Source organism: Corvus cornix, chromosome 23 (assembly GCF_000738735.6).
Source record: "Corvus cornix cornix isolate S_Up_H32 chromosome 23, ASM73873v5, whole genome shotgun sequence".
NCBI classification, from domain to species: Eukaryota; Metazoa; Chordata; class Aves; order Passeriformes; family Corvidae; genus Corvus; species Corvus cornix.
This window is the reverse complement of record NC_046352.1, coordinates 6673920-6692540: the sequence shown is the minus strand read 5'-3', so window position 1 is coordinate 6692540 and position 18621 is coordinate 6673920. Positions and strand designations below refer to the sequence as shown.

The window sequence follows — 18621 nt, the reverse complement described above, 5'->3', positions numbered from 1 at the left end:
GTTTATATATAACCAGACAAGCATTCGCCATCTCTGGCTCTGCCCCTCTGCTGTGAGTGGGACTTTCTCAAGTACCCCCACACGTAAATCTCATGTGTTTGGCACAGGAGTTCCTGTGCCCCTCTGAGGGCTTCTGAAAAGCTGCTTGAGCCTCAGCACCTCAGTCCTGCTGGCAGGGATGTGTGACTGCTTCCCTGCAGAAGTATTGGGAGAAAAAAAATTACAACAGTGTTTGAGCTGCTCAGACAGGGTTTGTGGATGGTTGTGGCCCAGGACAAGGGTGCACTTCTGCACCCTCCATCCTCACAGTGGCAATAACCCTAATGTGGCTTGGGGGACCTTCTCACCCTCTACAGCTCCCTGACAGGAGGGTGCGGACAGGTGGGGATCAGTCTCTTCTTTGAGGTAACAAGGACAGTTCAAGAGGAAATGGCCTCAAGATGTGCCAGGGGAAGTTCAGGTTGGACATTAGGAAGAATCTCTTCATGGAGAGCGTTGTCAGCATGGGCTGCCCAAGGAGGTGGTGGTGTATTGAAGAAATGGCTGGATGTGGCACTGGTGCTCTGTAGTGGACACGGTGGTTGTTTGGTCTTGATGATCTTGGAGGTCTTTTCCAACCTTAATGATTCTATAATTCTGTGATACTGATAAAGCACAGAGCTCACTGCTGGTATTCCTCAGCCAACACTGCAGCAGGCTCTCAGCAAGATCTCATGTCATGGAAAAGAACCAGATGTTGTAAATGTCCTATTTAAATTAATAAATGAATGGTGACTCTTCCTCAAAGGAGGAAGACTTAAGCGGCATGGGGAGTCCCACTTTGCTGAGAGCCACATGAGTGCCAGCTCAAGGACATTGCACTCCAAAACACGCTTCCAAGAAACTGCCCAAATGCAACAGCCCCTGCTGGACTCCTGCCAGCCTTCACGAGCCTCCACCACAGCTCTGCACCACCCAGATCTCCCGTACGTCTCACACCACAGGACAGCAACACGTGGGTAAATCCCGCAAAATCATAAGAAAAGAAAAGAAAAGAAAAAAAAGCAAAACAATTAGTGTGCTCAGAGTCATGTAATGCCTAGAGAAGAGGCAGAACCAAACCCCATGATGCACGGCTTCAGCCTGCCTGCTGCAGGGGCAGCTGGACCTACACAGCCCGATGGGAGCCACCAGCCTCACTGCACCCCAGGAACCAGTTCCTGCCCTGGGATGCAGGGATGCCCTTCTTCAGCCATGGAGACAGACACTGTGTACCCCAGCCCTCCTGAAACTGGTACAATCACAATTGGGAGGGACCCACAAGGATCACCAAATCCAACTCCAGGCCCTTCACAGACACCCCAACAATCCCACCTGGGGGGTGCCTGACAGCATTATCCAAACGGAGTTCTGGCAGGCTTGGGACCGTGCCCATTCCCTGGGGGAAGAACCTTTCCCTGATGTCCAGCCTGACCCTCTCCTGACACAGCTCCAGCCATTCCCTTGGGTCCTGTCCCTGGTCACAGAGAACAGAAATAGGAGCTGCCCCTCTGCTGCCCCTGGGCTTTACTAACACAGGGCTTGGGAATTGATGAATTCCACTGACTGTAATTTACAGTTGCCCAGAGGAGCTATAAAATCTCCACCCTTGGAGATACTCCAAACATCACCAGCTCCCTCCCCTGCCAGCCTGATCTAACCTTGTAGCTGAGTCTGACTTCAGAGCCCATCTCTGTCTGCGTGTGGCACTGGACCAGACAACCTCCAAAAGCTCCTTCCAACCTGAAACACCCAGGGACTTTATCTCACTGACAACGGATTGGATGGCAAGGGGAATCACTCTATAGGTTTTGACAAGGCTGAAATGCCTTGTAAGGAGACTTCAGTGCAGAGAGAAGAAAGCCAACAGCAGAACAGACAAGCTCACAGGCACTGCAGGACACGAGCACTGCAGTACCAATGGATGTGGCCTTTACCCCGTTCAGGGACTGAAGATTGAAAAAATGTGAAAGTAATAAATAGCTACAGTCCGGAATCCAAGGGGGAAAAATGGGCTATCCACAGACACAGATCTTCCAGAATCACCTCAGACACAAACATGCCCCTGCTGAGGACCTGTTGGCTGATCCATGGCACAAAGGACATAATCTTACTGTTGCATCACATAAAGCCTTTGGGATTTCCACAGCCCAGCACCTGCTGCAATGTTCCATCTCCAGAGCCTGACACTTGCACGGAGCTGCACATCACAGTTAAAACTCCCCTTGTTTTCAAAAGCTGTGTTTCTCCTGCTTGTGGAGATCAAGATAATCTCCCAAGCATGAACTACAGCATTATGGAGTGTTGGTTTCCAGAATTTATAACCTGAAAGGGCAGATCAATGTGCAAATTCATTTCAGCAGGATCCTACCTTAAAAATGTAAAAAGACCAACTGATTTGCTGCCTTTAGTAGCAGATGAAGTGCCTCTCCTAGAGTTTCAAACAACTTTCACTCACCGAGATATCAAAAGTGCCAAGGGCTCCACTGAACTGTCATGGGCTCTAGTTCCCCATCACTCCTACAAGACAGCAGAGTCAGTACAAACACTGCGGCATAGCAAAACCTGAAAGCAGAGAGACAAAATGAAAAAGTTTGCATTTAATTGCAGAAAGCCTATGTTACCAGCTGCATTATTCATGTTCATATTTAATTCATTTAAAACATCCAAATTTAAATTTAAAGACAGCTGTAACAAACGTTCCCACTTGCACTTGCAAAGCAGCACAGAACTTGACACAATTTAAGTTCAGCTTGCAGTGAGTACACGGGACTGCGGCTGTTAAACACCTTTGATATGAGTAAGATCACATCAACTGAGCTGATAGAAACTAGTTCAGCTTTTGTAAAATGAAACTATCACACAAAGGAGGATTGAAAAGACTAGACCTGATTAGTAATGAAAAGGAGAGAGACCACAGGAGAGGCATATAAAATAATGAGTAGCATGAAGAGAGAGAACTGGGGACTCCAAATTATCCCTTCCCAGTGCAGCAGAACAAACCTACAAAACTAAAAACCTGCCAAGTATATACCAGGGAGAAGGAAATGTTCATTGGAAACTAACAGACGTGCAACTTCCTTATGGAGGAAGTTGTCAAGGGAAGTAAACAAGTAACCTTAGAAATGAGAAAGGCATTGAAAAGCAAACCAGCATTTGTACGGGTATCAAAGTATGAGACCCACGGGCCATCGGTACCCAGGCCTCAAGCAAGAGCTGAATGAAGGTTGGGTGCCCAGCCAGACCGTGCCCAGCACATCACTGCCTCAGCTGCTGTGCTGTGGCAAGGAGAAGCTGAGCCCTTGCCCTCCTGCCAGGCTGCTGACACCGGCTCAGGACAGGGTTTGTTCACACCCTGGCAAGCCCTGTGCTGGGTAACATTGTGATTTACACCTCCGATGCATTTTCCTTTTTCTCAGGCAGCAGAGAGGCAGCTGGAAGAGCATCCCAGGGCATCCCCAGCTCCGAGCGCTGCTCTCTCCAGCACCGCACAGCCCGCAGCACAAACACTGCAGAAATGCATCTTAATCTAATTAAGTTCTCCCCCCACTGCTCTTGCCAACAGGCTCTTCCAAAAGCTCATCCCTAAGGGCAGACGGATTCAATTTACCTGAGCCAGATTGGAAGGGAACTGCAGGGTTAGAGGGGAGCCTGCTCTGCAATATTCTTCCACCAAATGTGGCAACTGCAATATCAGTAAAACAAAAAAGAGAAAATGTGGATGGAAGATGCTGTCCCATCTTTCCAGACCTCATGAGATGCATGTAATCCCTTGATCTCCAAAGCCTCCGCTCCTTCAGAGCGCATAATTATGAAAAGAGTTAGAGCTGACGCTCTTAATGTCTCTTCTAGGCACTTCTTTATTCCACTCAGGGCACCAGTCACATCTGAATTATTTCCTGGGGTTGTTTGGACTTCCTATTATACAAGGATGATTATGGTGAACCTTGGGATGGAATCCAAGTCGGATCTCAGCACTACCATGTTTGATTGAAAGGGAATGTGAAGGTTTGTTGACAGCATGCCAGGCTTCAAACCTTGCTGGACAATGCCGTTGCCAGCAGGCCAGAGGATTTCAGAGAGAAGAGGAAGAAAACCACCAACAGCGAAGCTGAAAAATGGTTTTATTAGGTTGGATACATACTCCACAGATTAGGATTGGGGGAAAAAAAAGGAAACTCCGCATATTGACAGAGGACTGCGAGAACGTCGCTTCTTGGAAATCCCATGGGGCTGCCACAAGAGAATCCTGACAGTTTCTCACGATGCAAAGTGCCTGCAGTCTTTGATTTGTTCCCCACAAAAGCATGGGTCTGGAGCACCATGACCACTGCAGCCACTAAAAATCCCTTCCATGTAACCCCTGCTTCAGTTGAGGTTTTCTTCACAGTTATCTTTCCATCAAACACTATCAATGTTTCCAGCAGTAAAGAGCTGTCCCTTACAAATTCCCTCGGGAAATGGGAGGGCAGCACTCTAAGCTCCTTCCTATTGTGGGTGATGGTGGTGCTGCCATTCCATCCTCTCTGCTGGCGTGTTTCAGCTCCATTCTGGAAGCCCCTATGTGACCATGGGAGCATCCAGTGGCATCTCAACGCTATCAGAAAACCAGGCACATGATGAGCACGTTATGTGAATTACAGAATATCCTGAGTTGGGAGGGATCCATAAGGATCATCGAGTCCAGCTCCTGGCCCTGCAGACACCCCAACAATCTCACCCTGTCCCTGAGAGCATTTTCCAAATGTTCCTGGAGTTCCAGCAGCCTTGGAGCTGTGACCATTCCCTGGAAGCCTGTTCAGTGCCCAACCATCCTCTAGGGGAAGAACCTTTTCTGAACTCAGCCTGGTTTCTCATTTAATGTATTTTTTGCCATTTTTAGTTTCTATGGTGGAGAAAGAAAAGCACTTTCAGCCTATCTTGAGAAATCAAAAGGCTGTCAGTGCATGATCTGACACCTCTTACTGCTTTTGGTTTTCACACCAGATTGGCTCCTCAGATTTCTGCCTGACCTGTGGACACCAGAACTTTTGCTGGTCTAAAGCACAGTTCCTGCTCTCAAGGCATGCTCTGATGAGCTGGCTGACTGACCTCTTTCCTGGGCAGAAGCCAAAGACCAGCTCCCAGGACTGAGCACCAGCCTTCTCAGAGCCAGACATGCAGGCAAGGAGTCCTAGACCAAAATGCCAAATGAATGCTTACGTGGGACCTGAAGGAAACTCTTGGGAGTGAGCAGCTTCCACGTTTGAAAAGGTGAGTCAGAATTTATCTTAACCAATGATTTTATTTCCTTCCACCTCCCTGTTACCATCCTCCTGAGCAAGACTGGAGTTTTATTCTCCCTGTCTGTGCAAAGTCACGTTTTTGGCAGCTCCAAACGAAGGCTGATGAAGAAACAGCACCTCTGGAAGCATCTCCCCTCATCAGGTCTAGAGAGTCCTTACATTCATAGCAGGGAATATTTCTAAGTAACACTGTACAATGAATGCTGGTATTTCCATCTGCAGTACTGATCCCCTTGTGTGATCTGAAATACCTGACGGCTGCAAACCAGTACTCCTCTTTCTACCAGAAGGATTTTCTGTCATTTCCAACATCTCTCATTCTCTGGAATTAATTTTATCTTTCTACAGTGTAAGAAGTGGACTGATAAACTCCAGACTTTGTGACAGGCTCCTCACAAACACATTCTTGTGTTAACACACTGAGGTGTCTCAAAGATGTGATCACAAGTAACACATTTCCTCAGTCCCTGAGCCAAGTCTCACGGGAGTACATATTTTAAAAGACAAAAACACGTGAAAAACTTGGATAGACCATGTTTCTACAATGAAAATATTGACTTCATGACTTCCTTTTGAACACCTTCAGGTTGCTGGGGAGAGGAGTTAGGTCATCCTCCCAGGAAATGGCAGCTGGACCATCAGATACTGCTGAGTCAAGCTCAAGAGATCACCCTCAGGGTGAGTATGAAAACCAGGGACCATCGTGAGCAAAGCTACAACAGTTACCACTGCTCATGATCATGGAGGAAATGAAATAAAACCTTGCAGGATTTCAATAAAGGTTCCTTCCCTATCCAAAAAAATACACCCCAAAAACAACCCAACAAAACCAGCATGGGCCTTGGATCAAACCAAAAACATCCTGACATGTATCACTGTGAGCAGATCTTGCTCTCCATGAAGACTGAAGAGGTTGCAATAAAGACAACATATTTGGCACACTCCAGGAACAGGATACCCAGGCTGAGAGAAATGGAGAGATGAAAGGGCTTAAAATAAAAGCCAAATAAAATAATCTGCTAAATCTGCTGAGTCTGCTAAAGGAAGACCCTTAACAGACTGAGTTTTCTCAGTACAGACATGTTTACTGATGAGCTGGGACTTACAGCTCCGTGGCTGCCATTTCTGTAGTGAGGGGGGTGAGCACTCCAGCCCTGCAAATCCTCCTTGGGAAGATGGGGCTCGGCTGCTGCTCGACTGTAAGTCCACACACTGTTGAAAAATCAGAGCTGCTTTTAAGACTGGTATTGATTAGTTTCTTAGAAACCCCTGCCCACTCAAATAGGAAGGTAACAGTGCCAAACCTAAAGCCTTTCCATGCAGGGCAACACGGAATCGTCGAATGGTTTGGGTCAGACGGGATCTTGTTCCAACCCCCTTGACACAGGCAGGGATTCACAGCACACAGAGGATCCTGTGCTGCTCCTCCCCAGACAGTACCATGTTCAAGGCTTGGAGCCAAGGCCTGGGCTGCCTCCCATTGCCAGGGACAGCGAGTGGCCCACCATGAACACAGGATGATATGGCACAGATTTAGCTAATCATACAAATCCCCTGTGATAACAGCTGGGGTTAAGGAAGCTTCACTGTGCTCCAGAATTATTTCAGCAAATCCTTCATGGCTGGTCCTACTGCTGAAGTCACTTTGAGGTTCTGCCTCTGAGGTGAGCAATGCCCGTGTCCCACATCCCAGTGTGAAAGATGCCACCAACACCATTGCTCTTCACAAGTGTTCTGAAGGAGTTTTGGGAAAAGCTGCAGCTCTCTGTTCCTGGGTGTTAAGCAGAGACATTTCTGACCTGTACCAGCACTGTACCTCCATGGAGCTCTCCCAAACTCACTGTAACAAAACTTAACACAGAGACTGGCTTTTTGGGCAGGTAAGGTGCCTGTTACATATAGAAAAGCAAAGGACTGATGGACTTCAGTGCCATATGGGAAGAACATGCCAAAGCAAGGAATTGAATCTTTGTGCTTAAGGCTGCTGTTTCTAACACTTAACCAGCTGTGTTACAGCTACTTTGTGTCAGCAGGACTCCCATAGCTAAAAGTTAAAGTCTCCTGACTTTAGAAGAGGAATGGCCTGGGTTGCAGATTGGCACAGCAGTGTACCCAATCCACTGAGGACATCTGCAAGTACAGAAGGTTTATCACAAATGGGGGGCTCTGTAGCCTGATCCCAGCATGTTCTGATCATACCCTGACACCCTGGTGACTGGGAACCAGGCCATAGGCCAGTTTTGGAATCACCTGAGTTTCCTTACATGGCAATCCCAGAACACGGACAGGTGCAGGACTGTGCACCCCACACTCCTGCGCTGGGTCATGGACCCCCTCACCTGGGGACAAGCTGGAGGGTGCACCCCAAGGGCAGGCTCGATGCAGAACACCCCGCGGCCGCACTCAGCCTGCGAAGGCACAGTGGGAAGCCCAAACCGATGCAGGCAGTAAAGACAGTTTTGCAGCAATGTGGCTATTTCAGCCTGCACTGAGACACATGCCAAAGCTAAGAGCTGTTACTGAAAGCAGATGGCTTACAGGAGACCTTGAAATGGGATTCTGCCCAAGGCAATTACAAAGTCACCCATCACAAAAGCACACAATAGGATGCTTCAAAGCCTTTAAATAAGAATTTAAACAGGGCTACATTAAAAACCAGTACATGGTTTCCATATCACACCTAGACAGGCAAGTACAGCCCCCCTTGCAGAGTCAGCCACGGCTGCTCTCCCAGACAGCAGTTACATATGTGATGTATGTGGCCCCAGAATGGGCTCCAGTGCGTACACTCTTCATGGGTCTCTGGTTGACACCCAGTAGGTACATGTATATATAAAATGTTTAATCAACCTTATACTTAATTCTCTACTGGACTCTATTAAAAAATAAACTCTTTATGGGATGAAAGATATGGGAGGACAATGTATTCCTATGTCCCTATGCAAGGGGAAACAGGAGGCAATCCAGAAGGAAAGGACGACTTCCAGTTGTGTCTCTATTGGAAATCTCACGACAGACTGTGCAGTGATGCTGCAAGCAGGATGCGAGAATTCCTCAAAGAAAATTTTGCATTAACTATTTCTAGTAATGTAAGTTTGATAAAGTTTCAGCAGAACATCCTCAGGAGACCACAAACAGGGAAAGGCAGCTTGAGGGGGAATAAAAAACCAGAGGGATGGTAATTAGGGGACACAACAGAAATGTAAATGAGGAAAACCTTGGAAAGAGAGGGGAAGGAGATGACCCAATCCCTTAAAGTACCCTGTATCTCACAAAGGAGGAGGGTGATTTCCAGGGAGAGACACACGGGCAAGGGTTTCCACTGAAATGGCAGGGAGGGAGATGAGAGCTCAGGGAGCCGAGGAGAACAAACCAGTCCAGAAGAAAAGGCGAGGGACAAAATCACCACTCTCTAATGAGCTAAATACTGAGGCGTGGGGGATGATAATGGTTACATACACCTAGAATTGCATTTTCCTTCTGCTTTCCTTCTGTAACCAATCCTAACAATTAAATGGAATGCTTAGCAATATCCCTTGGGAAAACACACTGGATGAAAACTCACCCTCAAGCCTCACATGGCATCAAAGCAATCGCTGAGCATGTTCCTGGGGTGCCTAAAGTGCTCTCTTTCCTCATCCAGCGCAAAAGAATGACCTTCCATGGAGTTAAATATTTCTTACTTTCCTGGGGTCCAGCACCAACACAGACATGTCCCTACTGACAGAGGGTGGACATGACTCCAGTCACACTCAAGGCTGAATCCTTCATAGATCCCTGTCCCTGGCATCCACACAGCCAATCTTCCCAAACCTTCCAAACAGAACTCTCTCCGCCCTCCTGAACCTGCCCTCTCAGAGAAGGCAAGGTGAAACGATCTCTTTAATGTGTATACATATATATATGAAAATAAAAATCTACCCTTAGACTGACAAAACTCAGGGTCTCTCTGCCATGCAGCACAGCCAGACTCCCCTCCAACACTTCCAGCAGCTGATTGTTTTTGTGGAAACAAAGGACAGATGAGAAACAGTTCCTACTGATCTGCCCCATCTGCTAAAAAAATGAGAAAGATAAAATCTCCAAACCCTCAGGGTATGGAGCAGAGCCACAAAACCTGGATTTACCCCTGTTAGAGCGGAAGAGGAGTCGGTCTCTGCTGCTTGGAGCACTGAGACAGAGATAATCCAGCCCTGATAGAAGGAAAGAGGGATGTCTGGAAGAGTGAAGGGAGAGGCTGTGCCATTCCTCCTGGTGCCTGGCCCTGGCGTGCTCCAGCCCAATCAATGCAAAGGGCTGCCCCGGAAAAGAGCTCCCACAAACTCACTGTACCCCAAGGGAATGCTCTGCTAAGGCAGGAAACAAGCATCTTTGTTTTATTTTCTCACTCCTGTAGAAAGATATTAATTGGTCTATTTCTTAGGAAAAAGAAAGGAAATTGCTACAGAGCAACATGTCAAGAGAAACCAGAAGAGCCAGGCTCACCGAGGATGGGTATTAATTACTGCTTGCTATTTTTATCCTGCGTATAACTCTGGTCTCGTCTGTGACTTAAGAAGCTAAAATCCCAGGATTCAAAACCATGTATCTACTCAAATAGGAGAAATATCCTCTACTGGGTACAAAGTCTGGATACAGAAAAATTCTAACATGTTCATCAAGATTATACTCAATTTTAATAACAAAAGAAAGAGCAGTCTAGACGTGGATAGAAATATTAGCTCAGGAGAATTACTCCCAGAGAGGAAAAATCACTATCCAGTTCCTGCAGGAAACCCTGAACAGATTGCTGTTAATTATGTAAAGCAAAAGTTGTTAGGCTGCTTTACATTCCTGAAGGGCCAAAAGTTTGGACAACTAAAAAATATACTGTGAGGCCCTTCACTGTTTTCTGTACAACACACGGTAGATGCCAATAAAAAAACCCCAAACCATGACCACAGGCAACCAAAAGTCCATCCTGCAGCTTTGCAAGTATGTTCAGTGTCTGCCAAGGAGCTAATGAAAACAAGGCACTCTTACAGACTGTATCTGCTTGACATTCAAGTACCTGATGGACATTTTGTACAGCTTATAAAGTCATAAAATACCACAGGGCATTTACAGATTTTCCAGCAGACAACAATATGAAATAACTGAGCAGCTCCAGAACACACCAAGTCCTCTGGTCAGGCACAACGTAACGCTGAACAGATACTACCACACACACACACACACACACACAAACACAACTAACGCAACTGGAGACTGCCAGCAGTGCACAAGACGAGACCAAAGCTCACGGTGATGGAAAAGGAGCTGAGATTCAAAAGCCATCCCTCAGCCCCACATAATGCTGGAACAACAGTGGGACTGCCCAGATCTACAGTGCAGGGCTTGGATAATGCCCAATGGAAACAAGTTCTGCCTGCCCTCTCCAGGCACAGCAATTCGCCATCAAGTGAGCTGCTACCTCCTGCCATGCTGGGGACACGTGGCATTGTGCAGCCACCCAAAGCCCTCCAGTCTGGGGCTGTGGAAATGACAACATGGACTTCACCTCTGGAGTCACATGGCAAACCAGGAGGTCGGCCAGCTGTCATGGTTTACTCCACTCGTGGTAGGAGTTAAGGGCTACAGGTGAGGAGCAAGGTGGTAGCTTTGCTGGCTAGAACTTATACCTGCTGCCCATTAGTGGCCAATATCTGCTAGATAATGTCAACTGTACATAACAAGAGGTACAGCAGGTATTCAGCTACAGGAAAAAAATTGGCATTTTACATTCTGCACACAAGGACAGAAATATGGCTAGGACCAAAACCTGAAAGATCTAAACTTCTATCACCTAGGGAGCTACATAGGAACCATGTATTACACACTGTTACTGAACTAGGAACCACTCCTGACACAGATATAAAGGAACAACAATCACAACACTTGGTGGCTGATGGCCCTTTACCACATCAGCAGGTTACAGTACTTCACTTGCAGCTGATACTCTAACAGACACCACACCTGAAAACATTCTTCAATGATGCTGTACTACCTCAAGAGTTATTTTCTGTAAGAGTCTGACTAAAAACTTAGGACACCAGCTGATGATAAGAATGTCTCCCTGGTCTTTTTGAAGGCAGGTACAGAAACTTTGAGCTGAAATCATACAACTGCAATCAGCACTGCTCAGCCCAAAGGCAGCAGCACACAGCTCCTGGGTCAGCGCTGCCTCACACTGACCTGCTACCAACAAAAAACAGGGAGTTGGGCACCTGCCAGGTACTTCTCACCAATCTCACAGGTCTGGAGAGCTGGCGTATGCACACACAGAATCACTGAATGGCCTGGGTTGGGATGGACCTTAAAGTTCATCCGGTTCCACCCCCTGCCATGGGCAGGGACACCTCCCACTATCCCAGCTTGCTCCAAGCCCTGTCCAACCTGGCCTTGGACACTTCCAGGGATCCAGGGGCAGCCACAGCTTCTCTGGGCAACAAAGCATGTTTTGAAATATGTAACTTTTAATGTAATCTTGTTGCTTTTTATAAAATATACCACTAACCAAAAACTCTTTAAAAATGTTCAAGACAATAGATTTTGCTACCGAAGTGTAAGACAACTCAGGAATTCATGATTTACAATTTTAATAAAACCCATGCCACCTCAAGCACCCTATTTTCAGTGACATCAGCACAGATCAAGAACTGTTAGTCATGGCCAACACAACAGGGGGAGGTGGGACTGGGGCTGCCCAGCTGCCACACATGTGTCATTAAATCCACAGCACTGCCCAAGAGCCAGCAGATGCTCTCTGAGCACAGAAGGGAAAGGCAGAAAAGAAGATTGAACACTACATAATGATTACTTTTACATTTACAGAATTTTTCTTCTCTTTGGTAGCTTGCCAGTAGAGAAGGTGAGATGTCAAAATGATGGGGTTAAAGTGCAGCAATACCAGGCTGAAATCAGTCAAAGCTCCTTAATCTCAGAATAGTCAGGCACCGGAGTGGATTGCTGAGGAAAGTCAGAATCACCATCACTGGAAATCTTAGAACACCTTAGAGAAACCGCTAGGAAACATTATGTATAGGTGATCCTTCAAGGTCACTTCTAGAAACACTGAAACCACAAGACTTTCTCCATAGGCACTTCTCTGATCACACAGCCACTGCACAATTTTAACGGACTGTGCATCTAAGATTTGCTGTAACAAGACAAAGAAAAAATAAAAGCAACCACAGCGTACAGTCAGCGTACAGAGAGCAGCAGTCTCTCGGCTGCATGAATAAGTCACTCAACTTATTTTTAGAAAGTGGAATTGGTACAACTTCCTCCTCGGTCCACATCAGACTCCATCAGCTCTTCTGCCTGCTCACTACGCCTTCACTTAACTAACGAGTATAGAGCAGAGATTTCTCCTACCTTATGTGTGCCAGCTGGGCAGGAAAGGCAAACATGGGGAGGGAGGGGCCCTGCGGCAGTGACCGCAGGGAGAGAGCACTGCTGGGAGATGCCCAACATGCTGCAGAGTCCCCCCAGTGCGTTCAGCCCGAGCTCGGGTAGCCACCCTCACCCTGAGCCATCACCTCTCAGAGCAGCTGGTTTCAGGGACATTCAGCTGCACTGTGGGGGTGTTTTGTGCCACCAGGAGCCAGAGCTAAGCCCGGGTTCCTGCCCCGAAGTGCTGCTCGTCTGTGTCCCCCACGGTGTGTGCAGCCCAGCCCGGCCCCCTGGCCTGGCCTGGCCTCCCCACAGCTGCAGGGACACAGGGAGGGCAGGCAGGCCCTGGCAGCGGCCCAGGGAGGCTCCCACAGACAGGAGGGAGCGAGGGGGAACAGGGAACACAGGCTGCCCTCCCGCTCACTGCGGACACAGCTGGATGCGCATCCCACTGCTGAGGGCTCAGCGTTGGGGGAGAAGGCAGGGGCTGCTCCAAACGGGAAGGGAGGGAGGCCCAGGAGCAGGGATACCGTGCAGCAGTGGCACGGGGAGGGCAGAGTGGATGAAAGCTGGTCAGGCGCGGGTGGCAGGAGTTCCAGCACTGCCTTGTCCAGGCGGGCAACAGGGAGGTGACTGCAAGCGGCAGCCAATGGGACCATGGCTCACTCAGTGGAGCACAGCTGGGCTTCACCCTGTGCAGCCTCTGCCAACACTGAACTCGAACATCGTTAAGTGTCCTCCAGCTACCCCCAGGCACGAATCCCATTTTTCATGGCAGGACCTTTTCCTGGAGTCAAACATCAGCAGCACCTTGGGGAATCAGAAGGGTGCACCTACTTCCCCCCATCCCCAAGCAAACTGCAGCAGATGTCACTCCAGCAATGGGAGAACCAAACTTGTTCCCTTGCCATGATACCCAGGAGAAAGGACCCGGCCCAGCGTCCAGTGAAACTGGAATTGCACGAAACTTAGTGGGCAAAGATTGAGCATCACAAATTTCCACTGGCATCTATTCCTACAGTTTCTGTTGCTGAAAACAAACCCGAGCCATGGGGAGGTTTCTGGGCTGTTCCCGCTGTGGCAGTCTGGAAAACGTACAAGCTAATTGGAGCTGGGTAACTCCGAGCACATCGGCTGGGAACAGGCACCTCCAGCAGGAGTTTAGTTTCTGACTGGTGATAACACCAGTCAATTTATAACACAAACAGAAAAACTTCTGAGCAAGAAATAGAGAGGGGCAGAAGCACAAGCTGGTCCCAGGGAAAAAACAGTCCTGCCCTGAACTCCCATGTCAGCTCCCTTGTGTTGGCAATGGCCACATCGATTCTGCTCTGTTTCCTTATCTCCAGTGACCTGTTACCAACCAGACAGTGGAGCTGCAGGGGTGACTTCCCTCCTCTGATCAAGTCAGCTCTCAGGAAGCCAAGTGCTTTAGACTCCTCTACAGCAGCTCAGACATCACCCGTCCATCTGGCCTGTTGGACGAGGCTGCCACGCAAACAGCAGAGGCAGCGAAACGGACGTTCATCTTTTCCTTCAGTTCTCAGCCAAATTCTTGATTTTTTTGTTCAGGATGAGTCTGCATAAAAGTGTGAGACTCAGCCCAGAAAGAGCAGAGGCACAGACACAAACTCTGCTTAAATCCCTGCCGGAGCGGCAGAAACATTTGGTAGATGCCTGAATGAACCCTGCAGACTACAAACAGTGTATCACAGTGTCTAAATGTGCTAGAGGTGGTGCATGTCAGAAACCTCGGTAAAAGAGCTCAATATTACACTGTTTTTTAAAGGGAATTGAATGAAGATAGAGATCTCTGGGAATTAAGTGTTTTCAGCACCAACCAGGCTGCAGTGATGTCCCTGTACTGATCCATCCTTCTGCTCACAATTGAAACCACCTCTGAAATGTTCTGCTAAGGGAGAGTGCCACCCAGGACAGAGCACAACTTTGCCAAGAGGAGGAGGTGCTGATCTCCAGGGCTCAGGTGTCCCCAGCAGATAGCATTCTGATACCACCAGTCCAGGTCACTGTATTTGTTCACTCCAAGCCCAGTGAGACCTGGTGATACACAGGGAAGTTTTCTTGTGCTTCCTGCTGCTCTCAGATTTGCACTATCAGTTTAAACGTTGTGCAAATGTTTTATAACAGCTTCAATTGGTAGATATTTAAGCTGGGTAAGAAAGCAGTTCTTTACAACTGCCTTAAACCCAGAAAAAACATTTCCTTTAGGATTAGGCTCTGTTATTCTGCAGATGAAGTGGGATGAAACGTTCATGTCCCAGCTTGGAGTGCAGGTGCTACTCCAGGATGTAGTGCTGGGGTGAAGGAAGGGTCAGAGTTACAGTTCTGCTACACTGAGAGTTCAGTTGTGGAGATGATTTTTACCTTGGCATGTCTCTGAATTACAGATATGCAGGAGATTAACCACCTCACAAGAGAAGCTGACAGCCAGAGTTGCTGCTCTGTCCTCAATACAACTTCCTGCATGTCTCAGGGACCCCTCCTTGTTAGGAAACTTTTCAAACATAAATGGATGTATAAACGACTCAGAATCTGCTTGTCTCATTGCAAAAACTGAGTTTCAGTTGCAGGCAAGGAAAAGAAAAGGAGAAAAGACAGGGTGCTAGATGCAAACATTACAGCTCAGACATGAGCCCCAAACACGCCAAGGTTTAACTCAGCCTGTTGCTAGTACACTACTCCAGACTTGCAAACAGGAGCTCACCGAGCATGCCAAGACCTCTGTCACAAACACACAGTTAAAAGCACAAATATGCAAACATGTGATCTGCACTCCTTGTCACATAACAGTGCTGAGACATACCCAAAATGGGGTCATTTGGGCCCACTTATTACAACTGCTCTGCAGAAGCCCCACTAACACAGTCCTACCCTGACTGACCACAGCGCTTTAGGTGAAGTATGAATGAAAGCAGAACCCAAGTGAGAGGCAGAGGTCAGCTAGGCTGACATGCCCATGTGAGAAGAACAGAGAAACTGATCTTGGTCAGCTCGGGGAGAGGAAAAAAAGTCTTCAAATGCTTCAAACTGAGCTGCAGACATGTAAGAAGTGGAGCAATGTGGGGAGTAGGGTGTTCTCCATGTGCTCTGGAGATCAGAAAAAGAACAGGTTTAAAGTGCAAGACAAAGATTTAGATTAAACATCCTGAGAAGTCTCTCCAATGATGAGGAGGCCTAAGTGCTGGCATACATCAGCTACACAGGATGTGGAATGCCAGCAGGAAGAGCCTTAAAAGAAGAACTGTTACTCAGGAAGGGTTTAGAAGTCTATTCGACCTTAACTAGAGATGGGATACAAGGAGGACATCTCTGGAGGTCCTCAATGCATAAGGCTATGAAACAAAGTTTCAGAGTTTTCTTTAAATTAGACATAGGGCAGGGATACAGATCCCAGAGCACTCACCTCTAGACTGAAGCACAGCTACTCCATGAATAAGATCATCATTTAATACCCTAACAGCATCTTTCACTTAAAGACTCCATATTGTCCTGCAAAATTCAGCAGGTTTCCACAGAAGTGCCTCAAGAAAAGCAGATTATCAAGATGCAGAATTGTCACTTGCTAAGATGCAAATAACCAAACCAGGAGGACCAAAGCTCAGCACAACTCTCTCAAATAAAACGCACTCACACTTTAAATTAAATAAATACTTTAAATAGCTTAGAAATATCTGCATTTCCCTCATGCCCATTGCAAGGGACTCCCTGATTTCCATCTGCATTTTCATACCATCTACTGGGCAGATCCTGAACTACCCACCAGCACATGAGGGCAGTATCCCATGGCAGCTTGTCCCAAGCTGAGCCCCCCATGAGCCGAGTTTTGTTCCCTATATTAACACCAAGCCACAGGCCAGTGCCTGAGATGAAGCACAAGGAATGAAACCACCATCCCATACTCCAAATATTCCCAGCAAACACATATGGACAACACAGTCTGGCCAGCAGAAGCTGAGAGTAAGAGGAGAGGAAGGCGAGAGGAGGAGGCCCAGCCTGCCGCAGCCATCGCTCAGGCATTGAACCGAAGTGGGAGAACATTTTCCCCCAATATTACTGGCTGCAAACTGCAGCGACCACATGGCTGTTCCCAGCCACTCAGTGCACGCTGTTTACTATAAACAACAACAGTAAACAGAAACTCAGCCAAAAAATCAAAGCCAGGGACCCCAGAGCTGGGTCTCCACATCCCAACTTTCCCCACCGAAATAATCAGTTTCATGTTCAGCTGCTGAACCTAAACAATCCGAGGCCCAAGGGAGCCAAGCTGCTCAGTGCATCCCAAACTCAAGCCACCTGTTCGGATTTGCCAGCTCTACCTTCAGTCATCCAGACTCCAAAGTGCTGCCACAGTTTTACACGGGAGCTTCAAAGAGCTTGCGGATTAAACCTGCGCGGCAGGAGCCAGCCGTCACCAGGGTTATTTTTAAACACCTCACTGTGCACGAAACGCTCAAATCTTGCCTCACTCCCAGCTCTATCCCAGCACTCGACTCGGGGCGGCTGCGAAGGAGGCGCAGCTTTTCCCCAGGCATGGTGGTTATGGGATTTCTCCGGCTGGTCCCCGAGGTCACCCCTGACACCTCCAGCAGCAGGATCTCATGGGGGTCCTGCTCGGAGCACCAGGGACCAGCTCCACGCACTGGAGTGACAACGGGGTGTCACCGAGCCCCGAAGGGCTCGTGAGGGAGAAGGGGCACAAAACCCCCCCGGGCACAGCCCGCAGCCGAGGGCCACCTCCTGCAAACCTCCGGCAGCTCGGTCCCGCTTCCCCTTTCCTGCCAGGAGCGTCCGGCTGATACCGAACGGCGCCGGGGAGGGGGGCGGCTCCGGCCGGTTCAAGAACCGCTCCGAGGCCTCGGGGCGAGGCGGTACCGCGGCTGCCCGAGGCCCTGCCCGGGGACACCGGCAGAACAACAAAAGCCCTGGAAGAGGCTTCCCCGGGAGGCACAGCCCGGCCGAGCAGCCGTAGGGCCGGGGAGCCCCTGGGGCGCTGCCCCGCCGCCGGGAGGGCCGGTCCGGACGGGCACCAGCAGGTGCGGGCGGTGACAGCCGCCCCCGGCCCGGGCACCGCGCTGAGGCGGCGGCCGGGCCGCGCTAACAGGAGGGATGAGATCCGGGCTGGGCTGCGAGCCCGACCCCCGCTCGACCCCCGCCGCGCCTCCCCGCGCCGGGCCGGACCGGGCCCGGCCGAGCCGCCCGCCCCGGGCCGCCCCCTCACCTGCGCGGCCGCCGAGCGCTGGCGCTGCTCAGTCCCTCGCCGCCGCCGCCGCCGCCATGTTCGCGCTGCGCAGGGAGGCGGGGAGGGAACGGGGGGGAGCGAAGGGGGAGCGGCGGGGGATCGGGGAGGAGGGACCGGCGGCCCGGTCCGGCCCCGGCGCCGCCCCCGCCACCGGCACGGCTCCGGCCAGCGGCGGGGCCCGGCAGCTGATCGCCGAGGCTCGGCGAGGTTCGGCTGGCTCCGTGCAGGTCCGCTCGGCTCGGCTCCGCTCGGCTCCTCTCGGCTTGTCTCGGCACGGCTCCGCTCGGGGCTCGGGCTCGGGCTCGGGCTCGGGCTCGGGCTCGGCCCGGCTCCGGCTCGGCTCGGCCCTCACAATCCCCCGCACCGTCGCTGCGTCCCGCGGGCCGCCCCCGGCCATGCCCGCTCGGGCCCGTCCTCACGCAGGGACAGACCCCTGTCCTCACCCCGCACTCTGGGCACTGGGCAGACCCTCAGTGTCCTGTGCCCTCAAGAGACCCTCCAGGCTCAGGGCAGACCCCCAGCCATGATCTTCAGCCTGGGAACAGCCCTCCCCATGCCGTCTCAGGACCCTCTGGGCACGGGGCAGACCCTAACTGTGAGCCCCAACCTGGGGGCAGACTCCCCTGTGCTCGGACCCTTGGCACA

General features: G+C 49.8%; 1 protein-coding gene across 6 annotated transcripts in view; it reads right to left on the bottom strand.

The window, feature by feature from the left end:
• SCMH1 (Scm polycomb group protein homolog 1) overlaps nucleotides 1-18060 on the bottom strand; it is a 71438-nt gene extending 53378 nt beyond the window's left edge. For 5 of the 6 annotated variants that reach the window (XM_039564485.1, XM_039564489.1, XM_039564488.1 and 2 more), the window contains exons 1-2: nucleotides 17956-18060; nucleotides 2477-2583 (exon numbers count right to left, since the gene is read on the bottom strand). The gene's annotated coding sequence lies outside the window, so the exon portion shown is untranslated. The remainder of the gene's footprint in view (nucleotides 1-2476; nucleotides 2584-17955) is intronic. The other variant, XM_039564487.1, reaches the window with a different exon arrangement.
• Nucleotides 18061-18621: the final 561 nt, after the last annotated feature.